Source organism: Chelonia mydas, chromosome 10 (assembly GCF_015237465.2).
Source record: "Chelonia mydas isolate rCheMyd1 chromosome 10, rCheMyd1.pri.v2, whole genome shotgun sequence".
NCBI lineage: Eukaryota > Metazoa > Chordata > Testudines > Cheloniidae > Chelonia > Chelonia mydas.
In genome coordinates, this window is record NC_051250.2 from 52,045,192 (window position 1) to 52,069,149 (window position 23,958).

Here is a 23,958-nt window from a genome sequence, read left to right on the forward strand (position 1 = left end):
AAGCTTTCTCTTCTGTGAGACACCATATGGCCGAATCATAGGCACACTCTGCTTTTGTACATTGTCCCAAGAACTTCTGTTTGGGACACCTTGAGTGTCCCTGTTTACATATCATTCTAACTGTTTGGATGTTTGTCACTGTACAAGGTTTGTTCAATATGTATTGCTGTATTAAGTAGAACTTGTGTTTTGTTCACCAGGGAAAAGCAGTTCAAAGTGAATAAGTGTTCACTGTGATAAACAATGTTTGGAGTGAACAGAGAAGCTGAGTAGAGTGTAGACGTTATCAAAGCTGTTTTTTCAGAGTAAATGTTAGTGGCAGTGCCCAGGAGTGCACGATAAACTCATTAGAACGCTAAGTTGCAAAAAAATAAAATAAAATAAAATAAAATCTCCACTCTGAATAGTGCTCATGTGTTGAATCAGAAACTGTCAGTTATTTTTAAAATTTACTTTTCTCATTTGCATGACTATTTTGCAACCATAAAGTGTCACCACAATGTGGTCATTTTATTAATTATAAAAATTTTCATGTGAAATGTTACTAGAATTTCTTGTAAATGTTACTAGAATTGCTTCCCATTTCACAAACCTTCACAAACATGTTTTTATGAGGAAAAGTAATTTCTTGTGAAAAATCCACCCTAGCTGCACTAACGATTAAAATGATAAAACATGTCTTTCTAATCTCAGAAAAGAGTAAAGATTTAAATAAGGAATTCTAGGCTACTCAGGATATTAGATACATTACATATATTATTAGGGACAAATTCATCAGGGAGAATAGAATCATAACAATTGGGCATTCGTTGTAGGAGGAAAAGAAATTACCTTTTCCTTTTAGATACACAGCGTGATTTCAGACCTGTAAGCCAGGTTGCTGAAATACAAATTTAGATGCATGGAACTTGACAGAGATGACAGATTTTTCACATCTGGAAAACCGGATAATAACAACAATTCAGTTCATGTAGAAGGAATGAAAATTATGTTTTCAATTTTGATGCATGGCAGGAGCTCTAGATGAGCAGATACAAACTTCAGTTTGTATGAGTTGACTATTTAAAAAAAAAAGTGACAGGAAAGAAATAATAGTTGGGGGAAATTGCCTTTTGGTGACTTCAGAAAGGAATCTTATGACTCCCCCCCACCCCCACCCCCACCCCCACCCCCCTTTGCTGCTAGCAATGTAGATCATATGTAGTATGGTAAGTGATTAGTTCTCTCAAGCCACTTGATAAACTGCAAGGTGACTGAAATACTAACATATCTAATCCTATCAAGCAGCAAATTAACCAATTTGTTGTATACACTGCACATGTGCACCTGCTAATTCAAAATGCTGATGCATCAAAGAGAATCTAGGCTGCCCAAAGAAGTAAGCTCTGGCCCATTTCTGTGATACGTGACTTCTTCTAACTTTGATGTTACTAAATAATTTTTTTTATATTCACTTTTAATTTGAACAATAATGATTTAAGACTTGAGTGCTACCTGTGATTTCCATTGTGCTCAGAATCATTGCAACACGTATGCCCCAAATATAGGGAGTATATAGACATCAAAAGAAAACCACAGGAAGATGTGAGCAGCATCTTAGAAAAAAACAAACAGAACAAAATAAACCTGTACTAAGGATAAGCTCATTTAAAATGTCACAGACTGTGTATATTTAATACAGTAAAAGTGACATTTTCTCAGCTTAAAACATGTTAATGGGAAAAATTGCAGCCATAATAAATATTGTATGAAAAGCTGTCAAATAACATTAAAGCCTTGACAAACCCAGGAAAACAGGGAACTTCAGTTGATGCTGCCACTGTATTTTTGTTATCCTGTACCCTTGTTCTGTATGCAGAACTCACCAACTTCAATAGGAGTTTAGCATATAGGGCAGATGAACTCAGATTCCACAGTGATGCATGTGTGAATAGACTAGCCTATGGTCCAGTTGCATCATTATGGACACATGTTACTACAACACTCTTCTTTACACACCTGCTCTGTAATTCCAGGGCATGACATGATGGTAGGCTGAGAATGGAGAATTAAAAAAAGAAGCCAAACTACTAACAATTATTTTAAAAGTAGTTAAGTGCCTAACAATTTGTTGCAAAAGTGGTTATAGATATAAAATCAGTGCTATGGTGGGGCAGTAGAAGAGGTGACACTTGCTACAGAAGGGCTAAACAAAACAGCTATTGTAGGAAATGACCCCAGAATGAGCTGGACTTAATGACACTAAATCACACCATCAGTGCTTCAGACTAGGGCTGTCAAGTGATTAAACAAATTAATTGCGATTAATCGTGTGATTAAACAATAATAGAATAACATTTATTTAAATATTTTTTGATGTTTTCTACATATTCAAATATATTGATTTCAATTACAACACAGAATACAAATTTCGGAGAGGTAGCCGTGTTAGTCTGTCTCAGTAAAAACAACGAGAAGTCCTTGTGGCACCTTAGAGACTAACAAATTTATTTGGGCATAAGCTTTTGTGGGCTATACCCACTTCATCAGATGCATGGAGTGGAAAATACAGTAAGCAGGTATAAATATACAGCACATGAAAAGATGGGAGTTGCGTTACCAAGTGGGGGGGTCAGTGCTAACGAGGCCAATTCAATTAGGGTGGATATGGCCCAGTCTCAACAGTTGACAAGAAGGTGTAGTATCAACAGAGGGGAAATTATTTTTTGTAGCGACCCAACCACTCCCAGTCTTTATTCGGGCCTAATTTGATGGTGTCAAGTTTGCAAATTAATTCCAGTTCTGCAGTTTCTCGTTGAAGTCTGTTTTTGAAGTTTTGTTTGTTGAAGACTGGCCACTTTTAAGTCTGTTATTGAGTGTCCAGAGAGATTGAAGTGCTCTCCGACTGGTTTTTGAATGTTACAATTCTTGATGTCTGATTTGTGTCCATTTATTCTTTTGCATAGAAACTGTCCGGTTTATACATGTACATGGCAGAGGGGCATTGCTGGCACATGATGGCATATATCACATTGGTAGATGTGCAGGTGAATGAGCCTCTGATGATGTGGCTGATGTGGCTGGGTCCTATGATGGTGTCCCTTGAATAGATATGCGGACAGAGTTGGCAACAGGGTTTGTTGCAGGGATTGGTTCCTGGGTCAGTGTTTCTGTTGTGTGGTGTGTAGTTGCTGGTGATTACTTGCTTCAGGTTGCGGGGCTGTCTGTAAGCAAGGACTAGCCTGTCTCCCAAGATCTGTGAGAGTGATGGGTCGTCCTTCAGGATAGGTTGTAGATCCTTGACAATGCGCTTGATAGGTTTTAGTTGGGGGCTGTAGGTGACTGCTAGTGGTGTTCTGTTACTTTATTTGTTGGGCCTGTCCTGTAGTAGGTGACTTCTGGGTACCCTTCTGGCTCTGTCAATCTGTTTTTTCACTTCCCAAGGTGGGTACTGTAGTTTTAAGAGCGCTTGATAGAGATCCTGTAGGTTTTTGTCTCTGTCTGAGGGATTGGAGCAAATGCGGTTGTATCTTAGAGCTTGGCTGTAGACAATGGATCTGTGATGTGGTCTGGATGAAAGCTGGAGGCATGTCGGTAAGTGTTGTGGTCAGTAGGTTTCCGGTATAGGGTGGTGGTTATGCGACCATTGCTTATTTGCACTGTAGTGTCCAGGAAGTGGACTCTTGTGTGGACTGGTCCAGGCTGAGGTTGATGGTGGGGTCACAGCCGAACTGTTCATGAGGGTGGTGGGGCAGAAGGAGAGGCCCAGAGATAGGACAGACTCTTCTGTCAACTGTTGGGAATGGGCCATATCCACCATGATTGAATTGGCCTCGTTAGCACTACAAAAAGTAATTTTCCCTCTGTTGATATTCACCCCATCTTGTCAACTGTTGCGAATGGGCCACATGCACCCTAATTTAATTGGCCTCATTAGCACTGACCCCCCACTTGGTAAGGCAACTCCCATCTTTTCATGTGCTATATATATATACCTGCTTACTATATTTTCCACTCCATGCATCTGATGAAGTGGGTTGTAGCCCATGAAAGGTTATGCTCAAATAAATTTGTTAGTCTCTAAGGTGCCACAAGGACTCCTCATTGCTTTTACTGAGACAGACTAACACGGCTACCACTCTGAAATTTGTATTCTGTGTTGAAATTGAAATTTATATATTTGAAAATGTAGAAAAACATGCAAAAATATTTAATTTCAATTGGTATTCTATTGTTTAACAGTGCGATTAATCACGATTAATTTTTTTAAGTTAATCATGTGAGTTAACTGCGATTAATCGATAGCCCTACTTTAGACACTTAAATAATGAACATAGATTAGAAAATGATCGCCTATGGGTTCTAAAGCAGACGTTACTTTCAAATATAATACTGTAGTTTTATAATAAACTCCCTTTTAGTTAAACTAGACAAGCCCCATACGGGTTGGTATGCGACTGGGAGGCTAGGTGGAATGATTATTGTGTGTCAGCTCAAGCACATATGCTTGCGGAGAAATTTTTATGGTATTTTACAGTTCAAAATTGCACATTAGTTTGGGACAGTCTTTGGAAAGCAGCCTGGTTGAAGGTTTGAACATAACTTCCAGAACTCCAGCAGAGTCAGCTAATAGCATATTCTCAGTGCCAATGGTCATGTTATCCATCTTAGCTGATTACTCTGAAATGAACGAAGTGCTTATTTTATAAATAAAAATAAATTAAGAATGTCTTTGATCTTTTTTTTCACTTCTTCCCAAACAAAGAATTAAATCTTTCCAGAAGTCTAAGCCCAGCTTGGCATTCCTTATACTTAACATAATAGCAAACATATTACACCATTTTTGATTTCTGTTCTAATTATATTTATGGAAGTTAAAATCCTTTTCTTTCAAAGGACTCACTGCCTTTGCATCTTGTAAAACTTTGATTTTTGTTTTTGCTCCCTTTTCTCTTTCTTCCTCTTCAGCAATTAGCCTTTTGCTTTGTCCCCTGTACCTATTAATAGCCTTTGTATTCTATCATTTTAACCCTAAAAAGCTAATTAAAAATAGAAAGCAGGCTTTCAAAGCATTGAATTACAAAGTGCAATGGTTCACCGTTTAGATGGCTTATGATAAAAATGAGACTCAACATCAATTTTAAGGCAGCAAGGAGAAAGTAAATAAAAGAACTGACATGTGTTTAGCGTCCTTGTTTTTTAAAAAAACACTGCACTGTTCTTCATGGGTTCAACAGTGATACTCAAGATATATACAATAGAGTCTTGTTTTAATGTAAGGATGGATAGGGTAGTGAAGGCAGAAAGCAAGTAGGAGAGAGGCTATTTATTTTGCTCTTATACACCTCCTAGAATTCACTCCAAAGTCAGTGAGTTGTGTACACATATCTGATGGTAGGGCTGTGTCCTGGATTTTTCTGTAAAAATCTGGCTATTGTCCTAAAGCCTGTTTAATGCTTAAGGCCTAGGTCAGGGGTCGGCAACCTTTCAGAAGTGGTGTGCCGAGTCTTCATTTATTCACTTTAATTTAAGGTTTCGCGTGCCAGTACTACATTTTAACGTTTTTTAGAAGGTCTCTTTCTATAAGTCTATATATTATAAAACTAAACTATTGTTGTATGTAAAGTAAACAAGGTTTTCAAAATGTTTAAGAAGCTTCATCTAAAATTAAATTAAAATGCTGATCTTACGACGCCGGCCTGCTCGGCCCGCTGCCAGCCTGGGGTTCCATTCACCTAGGCCGGCTGCAGGCTGAGCGGGGCCTGCGGCCGGGACCCCAGACCGGCAGTGGGCTGAGCAGCTCAGCCCTCTGCCACTCAGCCCGCTGCCGGTCTGGGATCCCGGCCCTGCCCACATAGAGTGGGTACCTACATTCTCCCTGGTTCTAGCCCATTCTCTTCCTCTCTCTCTCTCTCTCTGCACTCAGCTGAGGGTGGGAGTGCACTGAGCACAGGGCTGGGGGTGAAGGAGCAAGCTGGGGGTTGGGGTGTAGGGTCTGACCAGGAGCTAGAATGAGGGAGGGGGCTCAGGGTTGGGGCAGGAGGTTGGGGTGTGGAGGGCTTACCTGGGAAGCTCCCATTTGTTGCGAGGGGTGGGGGTGGGAATGTGGGGGGTGCAAGAGTCAGGGCATGGGGTGTGAGGGAGCTGGGTACGTGTGGGGGGTGCAGGAATCAGGGCAGGGGGCTGGGGGCGTGTGAGGAGGGTGCAGGAGTCAGCGCAGAGGGCTGGGGACCTGTGAGGGGGTGCAGGAGTCATGACATGGGGTGTGAAGGGGTGCAGGGGTCATGGTAGAGGGCTGGGGGTTGGGCTAGGGTCGTGGGGGTGTTCCCAGCCCCCTGCCCAGAGCAGCTCATGGCAGGGGGTTGGAGGGGATATGCCCTGATTCCACCTCCCTTCCCCACTGCCGCCTCCTCCCCACCTCCTCTCTGCCTCCTCCCCGGAGTGGCGAGCACGGCTCCGCATCTCCCCCTCCCACACAAGGGCCATCAGCTGATCGGTGGCAGGGAGGGAGAGAAGGAGGGACAGGAACTCAGCATGCTGGGGGAAGAGGCGGGGGAGAGGGGGGCCTTGCCTGCCCTGCAGCAGCCGCTAGCAGGACCAAGCTTCTTTACCCTGCCCCTGCCAGGGCGGGCCAGGGGCGGGCAGGATTTTTAATGGCACGCTGCTGCTGACCCCTGGCCTAGGTTTTTTAAGCTGTTTAAAAATGTTTAAGCTGCTACACTCATTGTTGCAACACCTAACTGATTTAGGAGCCTAAATTTCATTTCAAAATGGATTCAGGCACTTACCGGAGCCTAAATTCCACTGACTGGACTTTACACTCAAGTGCCTAAATCCCATTTGAAAATGATTTACGCTCCTAAATCAATTACGCATTGAGAAGCTGAGTGCAACAATGCCTATATACCTTTAAAAATCCAGGGCTAATAATCATACGTTCTTTGAACTGTTTTAATCCATTTATTTTCCAAAATAATGAATGTTTAAGGACCAATTGCTTTTCTGAATTAAGCCGATTAACAGTCTATTCAGTGAAATATGAAACCACTGTGATACAGTGAAGCCCAAGCATCCAGATTCTCCCTTGAATTGCTGACTGAGCAATTGTCACATCACTCCTCTGCCTGGGTGTTTAGTTAAGTTCCTCTGGTGTTACCCATGGTGAGGGAAAGGACTTAGCATTGCTGTGTGCGACCTCATCAGTTAGAGCTCTTGACGTTTTTACTACTCCCCAATCTTACTTGGCACAAAAAGTTGTTGAAATTTGCTGTCATAAAACCCAGTGCAGCTACCAGGGCTGGGTTTCAAAGTCTCACTCTCTAGGTAGAGCCAGTTTGACAAAGCTGACTGCCAAATTCTTCACTCTATGTATCATGGATCACTGTGTTGTAATTTAATCTGAAGTATTTTCCTGCCATTAAGAATACAGTCTATCCATAGACCAGATTTCAACAGAAGCTGCGTGGGGCAGTGTGTTCAGTCACAGAACCATATATTTGTTCTCTTTCTGTTGGTACACTGTGTTAAAAGTAAAGTGCATGTGTCATAACCATACAGCTAAGGGTAGCATAAAATCCCTCCTTTATCTGTAAAGGGTTAAGAAGCTCAGATAACCTGGTTGGCACCTGACCAAAAGGACCAATAAGGGGAGAAGATACTTTCAAATCTGTGGAGGAAGCTTTTTGTTTTGTGTTTCTGTGTGTTCTCTCTGGAGGCAGAGAGACACCAGGTGAGGGAAATCCATCTCCTCCAAACAATCCTGAAACGAGTCTCTGATATTACAAAAAGTGTAAGTAAACAAGGCAAGGCGCGTTAGGTTATCTTTTGTTTTAGCCTGTGAATTTTCCCTTTGCTAAAAGGGAGGTTTATCTCTGTTTTTTGTAACTTTAAAGTTTTGCCTAGAAGGGAATCCTCTGTGTTTTGAATCTGATTACCCTGTAAAGTTACCTTCCATCCTGATTTTACAGAGGTGCTTTTTACTTTTTTTTCTTTATAATAAAGTTCTGGTTTTTAAGAATCGAATTGGTTTTTAGTGTCCTAAAAATCCAAGGGTCTGGTCTGTGCTCACCTGGTTTACCTGTTTGGTTGGTAGATTATTCTCAAGCCTCCCCAGGAAAGAGGGTGAAGGGGCTTGGGGGGGTATTTTAGGGAAACAGGAAGTCCAAGTGGTCCCTTTCCTGAATCTTTGTCTAGCTCACTTGGTGGTGGCAGCAGTACCCATCCAAGGACAATTAAGGATTTGTGCCTTTGGGAAGTTTTTAAACTACGCTGATAGAAATAAGCTTAGGGGGTCTTTCATGCAGGTCCCCACATCTGTACCCCAGAGTTCAGAGTGGGGAGGGAACCCTGACGTATTATAAAGGAGATTATAAAAGACCAGAAATGAGTTAGAAACTGAAATATAAATAATTTCCTTTACTACCAAATCTGTATCCCAAAGGGCCTATCACAATCTGTTTCTGCAAATGCTTTAGAGAGTTAAGTAATACAGTTAGAAAATTAAAATGAAAGTGGAGGGACAGAAATTGCATATAAGTAAGAGAGAAAAGCCTTTTGATGCTGGATTTTTCAGCCTCAAAACTTAGATGAATGAGGACTGAGCTTCCTTAGGCTGCTGTGGAATCCAGTACATGAACTCTATCGGAAAGTCTAAGGACATATTCAATGTAACCTTCACATCTGCAGTTTTTGAGTAAGCTGCTTGCTAATAATGTGGAAAACTTCAAACTGTCTCCAAGTATTAAAGCATCGAGCCAAATGGAAACGGAATGACATATTAAGATGTTAGCACTGTGTAAGTGACCTTCTTGATGTGACATTTGTTTGGCAGAAGAAGCAAGTCCAGCAGATGTGTAGTACTAAAACCTGTTTGAGAGGCAGCCTTTCTGTAGGAGACAACTGCAGGAAAACTTCTATACAACAGCCTCCCTGCCCCCCAACAAATACTAATAAACCAATATACAGCGGCAGGTGATGGGTGGATCCCTTTGATTGAAGTGTGGAATTGAGAGTTTCGATTTTGGGTTTCTGCTCCTGGTTCCATCACAAACTTCCTATATGACCTTGGGGAAGTCCCGTAACCTCTTTGAGCCTCAGTTTCCATACCTGTAAAATGGGATTTTGTTTTACCTGACTGGGGTATTAAAACTTAATTCATAGTTTTTATGAAGTGATTTGAGATCCTCTGATGAGAAGTAAGTGTTTGTGAACCATTACACAGATTTGTCTTTGCTTGAAGGGCATTCTTATGACAGCAGTAATATTTCCTGTCCTGTGGTGAAAGTCAGACAATGCATAGCCTTTGCCTCTCCAAAGGGTCTCTTACTAAGCAGAATAGATGACTAGAACACAATGTAATTTATGCATCCCTAAAACATAAATAAATAAAAGTTGAAACTGTTTAGTTTTCTCTCTTGATTAGGAAATGACTCTATTGAACAGGTCATTCCACTCTTGTTTCATTGGTTCTGTATATCCCCTTGGGACTACAGTTGCCTGACATATTTGCATGTGAAAGAGTTTGAGTATGTTAGTAACAATGTTTTTTTTCATCTTTGGAGTGTTCTCCACATGTGCAGATTGCAAGCTGCAAAAACCCATGTAATGTAGCTATGATATTACTTTGGACTGAGCTCATGTCAAATGACAATATTAACAGGTTGAGTCATGAAGTCTTCTGATTACTCTTTAAATGTGGCTCAATATTTTCCAATGCTATGACTTTACTACTCTGAGTGTACACACAGGGAGAATCTACTTTGACAATTAAAAGATCAAGCTTGCCTGATTATCTCACAATTAGTTTTTGGGCTGTGGATATTAAGTAATTAAAAATCAAAGCTTCTTTTTGGATTAGAGAGTAGATATTAAGTGACTATAATAGACACTAGGGAAAGTCTTTTGTTGTACCTGTGCAAATGAGTTAGCATAAAAACACAAAACAAGTTTTGCCTGTGTTTCAATATGAAATATTCCTGCTTCATAGGTATTTCATGCACATTTAACTTTAGGGCTGTGAAACAGCCCACAAGGGAAGGACAAACATTTTCATGTGAAAACATTTCATTTTTCTCACAGCTCAGCTAAGAAGGACACCAAGAAAACATGATGGCACCCCAAAGTAGTAGATTGGACACCACTGACTGTAGTGTAATCACCTCCAGAGAGAATGACAGCTTGACAATGTTTTTGATAATCAGCCTTATGCTACAGATGGTGACAGTGGGAATTCTTTGTGGGTATTTCCCCTCTGTATGATTTTGACGCATGTGGGCAGGTTATTTCTGAAGGTATTGAGTATTCTCTCAAAAAAATCTAGCAATCGTGAAAGTTCTACTAAATTCCTAAAATATAATTTAGTGAAGTTTTGTTGTTAAAGTATCTGCATCTTCGTTGGCCATCTTCAAGTGGATGAACTGAGGAGTGTCAGAATCAGAAATGGTCATGAATTCACTCCTAACGGGTCTTATTAAATGGACCATATTTCTGCATAATCTTGTATGCAAATGTAAATTCAACTACTATCTCTATTTTGACAGCTGACAAATCTACCTCTCTACTCCTACATTGTCTTCTTCTGTCCAAAATAAATTTTCAGCCTGTATGTTTGACATCTCTTTTGTGGATGCCTGTCAGAGCAAGCTCAACATGGCTGACACAGAGTTCTTAATCTCCTCTCCTCATCTCTTTTTTCCTCAGGCCTGTGACCTGGGTGTCATCTTCAACTTGGACCTCCATCTAGATCCTCACATTCAGGCTATGCCTAAATCTTGCAGATTCTCTTGGCATAACATCTCTAAGATGCCTCCTTTCCTATTCATTCATGTAGCTAAAATGCTCATTCAGGCTCTTATGATCTCACATCTCGATTAATGCAACATCGTTTTGTCAGGCCTTGACAAGTGTTATCTTGCCCAGCTTATATCCAGAATGCTGCCACAAAGGTCATTCTCCTAGCCTGTTTCTTTGACCAGGTCAACCGTGCACCAGCTATCCCTCCTCTTTAGCGTCAAACATAAAGTACACCTTTTCACTATCAAGGTTCTTCACAATCTATTCCTGTCCTATTCATTCACTATCAAAAATGCCAACTCTTGCCTTCAATCCATCCGTGATGCCAGCCTCCACTGCCCACTTGTTCAACTTTTAAACATGCTCCTTTGTGCTTTCTCACTTGCTTTCCCTCATGCTAGAGAGGAGCTCCTGTAAACCTCTTCAAAGCGATTTCATTATTCTCAAACAAATCCTGCCTTAAACTCTCATTTTCTGATGTCTACAAAAAACTTGACAACTGTTAGGTCACTGGTGTGCTCACACGCTGACCAGTATTGTCTTGGTTCCTTGTATTCCCCCATCTGTCTGTCTGTCTCCATCTGTTGTCTCTTGTATGTTCTTTGTCAGGGACTGTATTTATGTGTTTCTGTACAGTGCCTAGTGCAATGGGGTCCTGGCCCATGATGAAGGCTTCTAGGTGACACTGCAATGCTAATAATAGTAATAATTGCCCTATCTTAGTTTATTTCAGCTGAGAGTTTAAGTAGGTACAAGATAATTGTGTATTAATAAATCAGTGAAATCATCACTGAATATAATGTTGCATTCCCTGATTGGAATGTAAAATTCCAAATGTGAATATACTAGGAAAAAATACATTCGAAAATGTGGGTCTGGTTCAGTATGGCTTCTCTGCACTGCACCATTAAGGGATGTTCATACCACCACTTCTATCTGGCTCCAGGGAGATGACCCCACTAAACTGAGATACTCTACTGTTATAGAGCCAACATAAAATATCTTGCTGCTGCCAGCCTTTGCTGCATAGACCTCTTATACTGACACCAGACAGTATAAGTTAAAGCAGACCTCGAACTGTGATTTGCCCTGCCCACAGTGGTTTCAGAATGCAATAGTTTCATGCAACGTTCATGCACAAACCTGTCTAGGTTTGTGTGGCATGCTCCTTGCTTGCAACTGGTCAGTTGGTTCATGGTATCACAGATTTAAAGAGACACTACGATTTTAAGTTCAGCTATTATCTGTCTCAAAATTACTGGGTCAGGACAGCCATCTGGAATGTAAAAATACTCACTCAAAACTAATGATCTCTTCAGAGCTGAGAAATTAGTGATTTACTTTTAAGTCTTGTTTTGTGCTCCCTCTGCTGGTACTGCAGCTAAATGGGAAATGATTCCAAGAGCCATCCTTTTCATCAATCAGTGATGCTCTTGTACAAAGATACTTTGGCATAACAGGTGATCCATATTCTGGAGCCTGAAGCTGAGGCTGTGGTTAAAATGAAGTTACATGAATTGAAGATCCTTTTTTAAAAAAAAATGTGAGGGGGATGGGAGGTTGGAAATTGGAGTAGCCGAATGGAAAAGGACCAAATTAGTACAAGAAAAATGTTTGTAAGATTATTACAAGTGATAGGTTGGGGGAGAGGGGAATTGCAAATTATTTTTAAATTACTTGGTAGAATCACTTTCAGTTTCACTGTACTGTTGGAATGTAACTTTGGTACTTCAACTTAATCTTCAGCTGCTGGATAATTAATCATTGGCATTAGAAACATGTTGACCTCAGAGTGACATACTCTGCACTTGATCCACATGCAGAGATATTTTTGAATGTTTGGCTCGAGGACAGCCTGTGGTGGAGAGAATTAAATCTAAAGCAGAGCTCACCCTCCATGTAGAGCACTATCGAATGTCTGCAGACATTTATTAGGTCTAGTCCTGGTTCCTTTATGTTCCTCTTGTTCTGCAGGGGATTTATTGCTCTGCAGGGAAAAATAAATCTCACTGAATAGCATTGAGGCTCTGCCTAAATAAATAAACCCCCATCAGCATGGCTAGTGCACCTTTTAAGGCTTCAGGACTGTAGACACTTCCATGCCACACTGGTACTTCTTGCTGTCCACACACGTTGCCCTCACCTGGCCCCAAGTACCTGAAACTGCCTACATGGTGCGCCCAATCTTTTATATTTTATTTATAAGCTTCTCTGTGGTACTATGCTGATGTGCATCTTGCAAACATGGCTGAAATGATTCTTTGTACATCCCTGTGAGGTAGAGAAGTTCTATTACTATCCTTATTTTACAAATAGAAAACTGGAGGCTCAGAGAGAATTGAGTAATAGAGGAAATTTCTGGCAAAGCCAGAAATAAAACTCTCATCACATAGTTTGTCACTTTTTGGATCAGATGAATATCTTTCTCTCTCACAATGGCCCAGTTGCTTTAGAGAATGGTGCAAGAAACTTCAGACAGTTATGGAATACCTTGCTCATTAGCCCCATTAGGTAGAAGTTGGTGTATGCCTTGAAGCATGAGGGTTTAGGTCAGATACAAAAGTCTTGGTGATTTTCAATATGGGTATTCTTTATAGACTTCCTTGAATTTTGCTAAACTCAACCTCTGTCTTAGTAGCAGTAAGTTTCATAGGCTAATTGTGAGTCATATAGGAAAGTATTTCCTTTGATCTGTTTAGAATTTGTCAGCATTCATTTTCATTGAATATTTCCTCATTTTTCTATTCATTCTCATATAATAAAAGTTTCTGACTTGTTTTCTCTGTGCTGTTCATTATTTTGTATACTTTTATTACATCTCCTTGCATCATCATCTCTTTCCAATCCGTTTTTATTTTGAGTTTTTGAATCTTTGTAATCATTCTCACTGTTACCTGAAATAGCGGAGACACAAGTGGGTAAATTCTTGAGAACTGACTACAGTATTCCAGGTGAGGGCATCCCCTTGATTTATATGATGGAATTAGAATATTTTCCAATATATTTTCTGTCATCCTCCTGATGTATATTAACTTTGTTTAACTTTTTGACCACTGTTGCAAGCTGGGCAGAAGCCTTCACTGTCCATAGTTATGCCCAGGTCTTTTCCTGAGGTGCTACAGTTAATTTAGAGTGAGTAAAGTGCCTGAGTAATTCAAATTACCTCCCTCTAATGTGCATTATTATGCATTTGCCAACATGTTAACCATTCACCTAGCTTGGATAGGTCTCTCTAAAGTTCCTCAAACTCTTCTCCAGCCTTGACTAATCTAAGTAATATTTTGTCATCTGCATATTTCCCATATCACTGCGTATTCCATTTTCCAGATCGGAGATGGGTAGACTGGGCAGAGTGAAAATATCTGAGCAGATAGGAACCCAGGTTGAGGAATAGTTATCAGGCTGATGTTGGCTCAGGTTTGGGAACTTTTAATGATATCTGTATGGATAAGAAGTGGGTAGGGGAGCATATCCTCACTTCCCATCCCCATTCATTTTGACCAGTATATAGAAGAAGGGTCCCTATGACCATTCTGTACCATACCTGCTTTGTCTTAATTCTCTTTGCTCAGGTTCAGCATATAACCCTTCCACCACTAGACGCAGGGCTTCATTGACAACAGTATTGTCCGAATGGCTTTTCTCCTATTTTCTAACTAATGGAGTTGAGAGCCCTGTGACCACTTGTGGTTGTGTTCATCAGCCATAAATATAAATATGCCACGCTCACCTTGATTTCATGGAGGACAACTGCACAAAAGCAATTCAATGAATTAAGACTCTATCAAAGCAATCCTCTGAGTTATCATGCTAGGATTCACTGTTGTGCTTTATCAGGACATTATAACTTAGTTTTCATTATTTTTTGTTTATAAACAATGATTTATGACACTACAGCACTTGTGCTATCGATATTGCATTGTTACTTTTGAGAACATTTCTTCAGGCTTGTGGACCTCCCTTTAGTGCAATAAAGATTTCATAGATAATGTAATTGGAATTGATAGAGACCTTTGAACTTACTAGCTATCATCACTACAAAGCTTGGTATGACAATGGTTAAGGTCGGCAGTGTAAAACCAGGATGATAAGTAATTAAAGCTAATAAAAGACTTGACCTGACTCCCAATGAAGGCACTGGCAGGGTTTCTATCCATTTCAATGGTAGTTGGAGAGGCAATAAAGGTATTCGCAAAAAGAAAAGGAGTACTTGTGGCACCTTAGAGACTAACAAATTGATCTGGGCATAAGCTTTCTTGAGCTACAGCTCGGATGCTGTAGCTAAAGAAAGCTTATGCTCAAATAAATTTGTTAGTCTCTAAGGTGCCACAAGTACTCCTTTTCTTTTTGTGGATACAGACTAACACGGCTGCTACTCTGAAACCTGTCAATAAAGGTATTGACTAAAGATCAATACTTCTTTGTAAGCTAAATGAAGAATCCAGTTAAAATAATATCCCAGCAATACCTTGACTAAACTCTAAAACCCTTGACTAAAACTCTATTCACAATGGATTTTAAAGTATTACTCTTTTGTTTGAGTAACAACTTCATGGCACAAGCTCCATATTTTCTCCTCTCTCGTACTCAACGCATGACCATTAGTATGGGAAGCATCCTGAATTATGCCTCCTGAAGATGAGCTTATACAGTTGGATCCCTTAAATGTACTTAAAGCAACAGGCACTGGTTTATTTTAATCCAGCTGCTTCCAGAGATTGTAAGGAGAATCCTTTTGTTGACAGTTGGGAGAAAGAAAAATCACAACTATGCGCAGGTTTTACTAAAAGTGCTCTAGAGGCGTAACTACCCTACATGGATCACACAGTAAATCTATGTATTAGATCTGCAAGAGTCTGTTAATTATAATGTTAAAAAGTATGAGAAAAGTCTGTTAAAGTAGCTCACAAAAATTGACTCTGTTAGGTTGTTCAGCAGTTCAAGTTTAATTACAACTAGAGGAAGGATCATAAACCATCAAAACAGACACTTGGCATGCTTAGAAGGCAGCTTACTAAATATAAACATGTTCCTAGACAAAAATCTTTGTCTGTTAAAAGAAAGGAAGACTTAAGTTGCAGTAAAAAATGCTTAAATGTTTCAGTGCACAACTGGTGTCCACTGAACAACCCTACTCCTGTGTGCCACTTGCAGAGCAACGAGAAACTGAGTCACACTTGTGCATAATTCAGACTAAGTTTAGATCAGTTTCTGCCTCCACTACTTTCTCCTCAAAAGAGTCTTACTCTTCACTGTACAGTGGTTGCAAATACTCCAGTCTTCTTGATGAAGATATATTTTGCCATGTCATGAGTTGAAATCCAGAATAAATTCCTGGTCACAAACAATGGATATGTTGCCAATCATAAAAAGGCCCGTAGACAGAAAGCAAGTACCTCTATATCTATAAACCTCCCTCCTAAATGATCATAAAATTGTTACACAGGTTATACTCAATATGTGTACACGTTACAGAATTTTACAGTTTGCTAAGAGGGAGTATCCATATGTCAAACATCACATAGTTTTGGAATGTTTATCATTTATTAATTCAAATTTTGAAATTACACCTATATGTGGTACTCAGTGGGAATGTTGCCTATAGTCTATAGAATCGGGCCCCACAGTAAAAATGTTTAGAATTAAATACCTAAAGAGTGAGCTAAAATTGATGGCCATAGTACAATACACAACAGGCCTATCACCTTGTACTGCACGATGTTTTCAGTAAATAATGGAGTATATAAAGTCTATCAAGGAGCTAATACTCATGAGATGAAAGGGTCAGTTTCAAATGAAACTGCTGCTGGAACCTAAGTATTAACATGAATTACCAACGTGGATCACCTTGGGGTGACATGAGGTGATATTTTTACTAGTTAATTGTAATGAGGGAATTACTGTGGGACAGTGTGACACCTCTGCTTACACTGAATTTATTCTATGAGTTGTCCCATTAAAGTCAATAGACTATATATGGACTAAGCTACCCCTTCATTCTATAAGAATATCAAAATTTGGCTCTATCTACTTAAATAGCTATAGTCTAGATTTCTTTGTTTGTAGCTTGTTGCAAAATAGGATTTCTAGTGTTGTGGGAAATACAACAACTTTAGTTATTGAGAAACTTCTGACAGCTGATTGATCAGTGACAGGGATTCATTTCCCACCAATACCTTAGAGTGCACCATTTGCACAACTAAACATTAACAGTATAAGGTTAGAATGGTGTTTAATCACTGGATTTGAAGGCATTTATTCTGAGAAGGCCTTCCACGTGCAATGTAGTAAAAATTTCATTAAGCAAGCCACTCTGAGACGTAACAGCTTCCCAGAAGTTATTTAGAAGGGGGAGTGTCCAGGAGATGCATACGGTGGTGCCACTGGAGCCATGGAAATGCTGATTTCTATTTATTAAGAAAAACTTTGCTTGAATCTCATACAATTCCTTAATAGGTGTCTGTGAGAAAGAGGGAGGGGGAGAGAGCGCCTAATTTTGGGTCTTTGATATAACAAATTCTGATGTCAGCCATTTAGTCCTTGGCAAATTTAGATTAGGAGATTATGTGCCAAGCTCTCCCTCTCTCTTAAATATTTTCCATTAATTTGCTTGGGGGGGGGGGGTTTACTGTCACAGGTGACAGCATATTCTTCTTAGTTATTTGTAGCTTACTTTGAAACAAATACCTGAGAGTTTAGGCGTTACACCATTGCTGCTCGACAGCTCAGTTTGGGGTTTTGGTTTTTTTGAGTTTTTTGGGGGTTTTTTTTTAAGATGAGTGCTCTTGAAGAGGGGACAAGACTTCAAAAATCATCAGCGGCATGATTATTCCCCATATAGTTGGAGAGGCATTGCACGTACCCACTGCCTTGATCGACCCCTGGCCTGAGGGTAGGATTTGGTGATGGTGAAACGATCAGTTGCACCTTGTGTTTGACCGTGACGCTCTGAGTACCTTTCCCAGACCTGAAGAAGAACTCCACGTAGCTTGCAAGCTTGTCTCTTTCATCAACAAAAGTTGGTCCAATAAAAGAAATTACCTCCCCCACCTTTTCTCTCTAGCTGCTAAGGGTCATTTCTGAAGAGGTGGGAACTCTCTTGGGATAGATGGTGCACTCAACCAACGCAGAGCATTGCTGGTGCACTCAAATCTAACCTGAACGTTTCAGTCCCAGCCCATTGCTTGCTGCTTAACATTTTGGTCTTAAAATATTTCTAATAAGCATTAACCAGATGTTTCACCTACAGATACACAGATGTGTATAATCACAGAATAAACTTTCTCTTCTCTTCCCTCTCCTCTCCCGCAAAAAAGGTTCCTTGGCAGAGAAGACGTATGTTGTAAAAAGCTTGAGTGAGTTGTGAAAAGCTTTATATTACTTACTAGGAGAAGCTTGTCTCTGCAGCACTTGTGTGCTCCTTTGGTTATTTTTACTCTCAAAGAGTGTTTTCCCCCCCGTTCTTCAGCTGCTGGACAAGATGGTGTTCATTTGGCTTCAGTTCTGACACAAGATAAATGAGCTTTGGGCCCTCAGTGATTCACTCTGGCTGCCAGAGGGTTCCAAAATAGCAAACTATTTTTCATAACCGCAATGTGATATGAAGTGAGTTGCAGCAGGTGCGCTAACATACACCACAGTCGTCTGTGGAGTGGGGAATTCATTAAGTTTCCTTGTTTGTCCAAAAAAAGTCACCTTTCTCAGTGACTAGTGTTTTGTGTTTGCTGGGTTAAGAGCCTCTCCTGGCGCTGGGTAGAACATTCTTTTGGGTTAGGTAGTAATGTGATTGCTGCTACAGCAAGTACATATTTTAAATGATGATGTGCATTTAATTTGTCCAATTTGTGAAGAAATGTTCTTATTCAGCAGCATGATCTTTTCACTTTCCTCTTCAGTGGTCTTCTGCCTTTTTTCCCAAAGGAGAAAATAAAATGGAATTATGAGTTAGGTGTATATCTCAGGGATCATTTATATATTTGCTGAAAATATAACTTTCTGTGATGTTTTAGAAAAACCTACAGACAAAATTTTAAATAATTGACAAAGTGCTCTTGATATTTAGGAATCTTCTTGCTTCAGTCCTCCTCCTTTAAATTGAAATAGGGATGTTCTATGCCCTATTAATTCCATGATGTTAAATATGTATTAGATATTTTTTCCAAGATGCAGGGTTGAACCAAAAGGTACTCTCTAGTTTACCTTGTACGTAGATACAGGTAGGTACTGAAGCACCCTAGAGGAATCCACTCACAGCTGGGAAACGGGAAGGCTTCAATTCTAATCCAAGCTTTGTCACTAACTCCTTGTCACAAGTCACACATAGGCTTTCTGCCTCAGTTTTCCCATTCAGAACATGGAGATGATGATGCTTATCCACCTACTTATCAGGGATGTGAAAAACAATCACTGATCATGCAGTGATCTTTGTGCAGGCAGATGCCTGAGGTTGGCTGGAGCCTCACTGAATTCAGTGGGGTTCCACAGAAGCACGGGTTTTGCAGGATTGGGGCTTGAATATAAAATGTCTGTACAATTGTGCGAAGCACTATATCAGTCCTACAATGTGGTGATTATTATTTTATTCGAGGTCTTTTCCAGGTGTCAGTTTGTTTAGAAGAAACCTGTAGATAGATGTCAAACTTACATATGTTTAAATCTATGAAATATAAATGGGAGGGGGAGATAAATACAGCCAAGTAGTCCATACGTGTGTATGCATGTTGTGAAATGGTGATTATGTGGTAGTATATTGTAACTGAAGGTACAATACCCAGCCTCCTGCCTTAAAATACATCTTAATCTAGAAACAGTTTTGTTCCCTGCAGAGCCTGAAGTAGGTGGAGCGTGAACAAATTAATGCCACTGTTTATTTTGGAGGCCCCAGTCATAAAATACAATTAAATATGTTGCAAAGTCTCATATGCTACTTCTGGTTTTCAGTTTGTTTTTTACTGCATTGCAAGGGAGAAACAAGGCAAATGAATTGCTAGAACTTAGCTAACAGAACCTTAACCAAAACAAGTCCCTGTGGTATAAAAACAAGGTTTGCTTTTTGACTATTCAGTAGAGCATGAATATATTTTGCATGTATTCAAGTGCAGCTTTGGTCTTTGCATAGTGAAGCAGTTGATGAGTGCAACGTTACACAGGAAACCTGGGCTAATTGAACTGGTCTTATTGGCTAGTTTTGTTTTGCGATCTCTTAAAAATTCAGAGGAGAATGAAGTTGTAATAGAAAATCATATGCAATAAATCTGTTTAACTCTCGGAGTAGCTATGAGTGGGCCTGAAATTCAGGTTCTAGCTTCCGAAGTAAAGGGTCTTTCCCAAATTTGAAATAACAGCTATAGTTCAAAGCCAATGGTGCCTTAAATTTTGAGATTAGAATTTGCACATGTTCAATTAGTTTAGTTGGGTCTGGTTTCACAAAGAGCATGGTCGAGTAATCAGAACCCAGATTGCCTTGCTGTCAGTCCTATAATTTCTTAGCATTGACACTGACCAAGGACTTGGATAATATGGTAATGGGCATGTGTATAAAAACCTATATACACAGATTTCCCATGTGATGGTGGACAAGTAACGTAACCTTTTCTGGGCTGCAGTTGCCTTACTGGTGAGTTGAGGATACTGCTTCCTTACACTGAGCAGGGGCTTAGGTCACTCAAAAGGAAAAGTTGGGCTTGTCCCATTTTTGCTACTTTCTGATGTATGAAGAAGGCTTGAAAAGTTTTCACTTCCTCCTACCCCCCATTTTTATTAGAAATTCAGATCCCAATGTTTCTGTGGTGACTAGTTAGCATAATAGCAATATAAGAGAGAAGAGACTTGAAAACTAGCCAACTGAGGAGGAACAGATTTTTATTTCATGTATTTAATTAATTTATTTATTAGTCAGAATGTTTAAAACAGTTTGATGACAGTGTTAGACATTTGTGGGTAGAGGGTTGGAAAACATCTTTGGTAAGATACATCACTCTGTTCTTTCAGTTAAGGTATGAGAGATCAATGTAAACATTATGTTGTTAGTATAACACTATGCTGGTTAAAGTATCCTATGGCAAAGTCTTGCAAAAGCCTGGCTTGCCTTCCGTATTCTGTTTGATAGTTCCAGAAAACTGATCCAGGAAACTGTCACTTGAGATGATGCTGTCCAGTGATGTAAAGTGGCTGACATTCTGTAGTTTGGTACCATTGATCGTAATTTTTGGTGAAGTGCTAATGGTTGATGGGGCTGGTTGGAAGAGGTCTTAAGTTTTTTCTAGGCTGATGGTGAGTCTGAACTATTCAGTTGCTTCTGAGTGCCTCTTGCCAGGCACTCTGGCCAATCTCCAGAAGACAACTTTGGATTTTTTCTGGTCAGGGCTACAATGGGCCTCTACGGGAGAGGATGGCAGATAGGACCTGCTCTTCCTCTGCAGTCAGGTCCACATCTTCTGCCTCCAGGTGCTGCAGAGACTCTTTCAAGGTGCAGGTAGTCTGGTGAGGAGCGCATTGGCGCATGCCTTCCTCCACTGCCTCCGAGGGCTCCGATACGACTGGCCGCTCTTCTGTGTCCACCTAAAGGGTCACCCGTGAGACCTTTCCAACCTGCCAGTCTTTTACCAAGACCTCCGCAGGACCTGGAAGCTAATCTGAGTGACCTAGTCAGTGGCAGTCACCAAGGGCGAGGACCTTCTTACAGAGTTCCTGCTACACAGGCCCCAGCTTAGTGTGCAGGTGGCAGAGTTCCCCTTGGTGTGCCAGAGACTGCTCTTGGCTGGCACCATCAGGATCAGAGAGATTCTGGAGTACAACCAGAGTGACTGGATTGGACCCTGTGGTGCTCGTTTGGTGCATAGGGCTCTCCACTGCTCATGTCCCCTGTCATGTACTCCAGGAGGTGAGGGTGGCCTTATCGCCTGCCTCTTGCGTTCTCCTTGAGTGGGTCCTGCAGAAGGGTTCTCTCTGCCCTCTCCTTATGCTGGCCCTACAGACCTTACCATCGGGCCTCTCCATGCTTCATCTAAGCTGGCTGTGAGACATGCAGCCAGTCTATCTCCAAACCATGCCCAAGAAACAGCTGTACTTGTCCATGCTCTGCACCTTTCACTTCCTCACTCTTGTATTCCACCCTGACACCAATTATCTTATCACCCAAAGAGGGTGAGGAATCCTGGTGGGCTAGTCCATATTTCATTCTGGTCCCACAACCCACCAGGGATATTAGTTGGTGGTCTTTCATGGAGCCATGAGCATGGGTATGTACCTGGCATGGTTCATTAGCTCCCCCGACACTTGCTTCTTCTGAGGTGAGAGGGAAACCCTGGCGCACATTTATATCAAGTGTGCCAGGTTGCAGCCCCTCTTCTGGCTCCTCCAGAACTTCCTCCTCTGGTTCTGGCTCCACTTCTCCCCCCTCCTCCTGCTTTGCTTGCACCTCACCCGTCACCCCACAAAGTCGTGAGACCTCCTCATCAACCTCCTCCTGGCACTGGCCATCCACCATACCAGCAGGAGGAAGCTGGACCGGGGTGCTCTGAGACTGTGAGGCATACATCCGATCCTCCCTCAAATCACATCTCCGAGCAGAGTCCCTCTGGGCCATGTCCCCTGGATGCCTTCGTGAAGTAGTGAGTACTATCCAGGGTTCTCTGCTCGGTGTCCCCCTCTGGTTCCCTGATTTTATACCTGTGACCCTCCCGTATGTCCCTGGTTTTCATTTGTTATTTCTCATCATTATTTGATGCCTGGATCCGGTGGCTCCTCCCCTTATGCAGAGGGAGGGTCCTTTTAAATGTGGGTGGGTGGAAGCCCACCCACCCCCGTGCTTCAATAGGTACCTCTGAGACCCTGTCAAGGATAAGCTGTAGGTCACTTTCATTATGACTAAAGCACAATCATTTGCAAAAAGGGCTTTGCATGGGAGTTCCTCAAGGCCTTTAGTCTTAGCAGTGACCTTTTGGAGACTGAAGAGTTTCCACTCAGTTCTGAACCTTCTGTTGATGCCCTTTTGAAGGTTTTTTTAGTTGCATAATTCACAATGGCTGCTAAGAAGAGACAGAAGAGGACACACAGCCTTGTTTCACCCCATTGGATCTGGGGAATGGTTTTGAGAGGTCACCATCTGAGAACAGTTGCCAGTCATGTCTTTGTGAAATTGACATATGATGTTCAGGAATTTGTGGGGGGAAGATCACATTTTTTAGGATTTTCCAGAGGCCTTTTCTGCCCACAGTGTCAAATGCTCTTTTTAGATCATTGAAGACAGCATGCAGTTCCCCATGCTTTCTTCAGTTAATTTTTCTTGAATCGGTCTCAAAATGAAAATTTCAACTGTGGTGCTACGACCTGATCTAAATCCACCCTGAGTCTTTGGTAGAAGCCTCTCTGGTACTGTTTCGACAAGCCGATTGAGTAAAATAAGAGTGCAGTTTTTATTACCTGCAGAGAGGTACGTCGGTAGCTGCCACTGTCAGATTTGTTGCTTTTATTTTTGTATAGTGTAACTGATTGCATCTTTGAAATCGTGAGGAATGTGCTCAGATTCCCAGATATCCTTAATAATGTCATTTAGATAGTTGACAGTTTGGGGGCTTTCAAGATTAAAGATTTCAGCTGGTATACTATCTTTGCCTGGTGATTTACCTGACTTCATTTGTTTGAGAACTTTTTGCACTTACTCAACAGTAGGTACTTGAATCATGTATGAGGTGCAGGGTTAGTTCCTCAAGCACCTGGGGGTCGACAGTAAAGTGCTCCACCCATATTTCGGAGATGCCTCTCTTGACCTTGATTAAGGTGGATCCATCTGAACTCTTTTATGGAGCCGGTCCCAATTTCAAAGGGCCGTAAATAGCCTTTCGGGAGTCATAAAACAACTTTGTTCTTATATTGTTGTCATACACGTGGGGCATAGGGCTGTGTGCCCTGTGAATGAGGATTGCCCTTATTTTTTATTTTATTTCACCTTTGAGTAATAAATTCCCGGATTTGACAATACTGCTTTTTATTAATTGGGCATCCCAGGCATGTCACTTGTGCATACCCCGGTAGGTTCCAAACAGGCTGCTGTAGCCATAAAACAAGGCCTGAGTGGAAAGCTTAGGTCCTTTCATGTTGATTTCTATTCTGCTTACGCTACTGTGTATTTGCAAACAATCAAAACCAAAAGCTCTCTTTGTTTCCTTTAAACGGAGAAATATCATT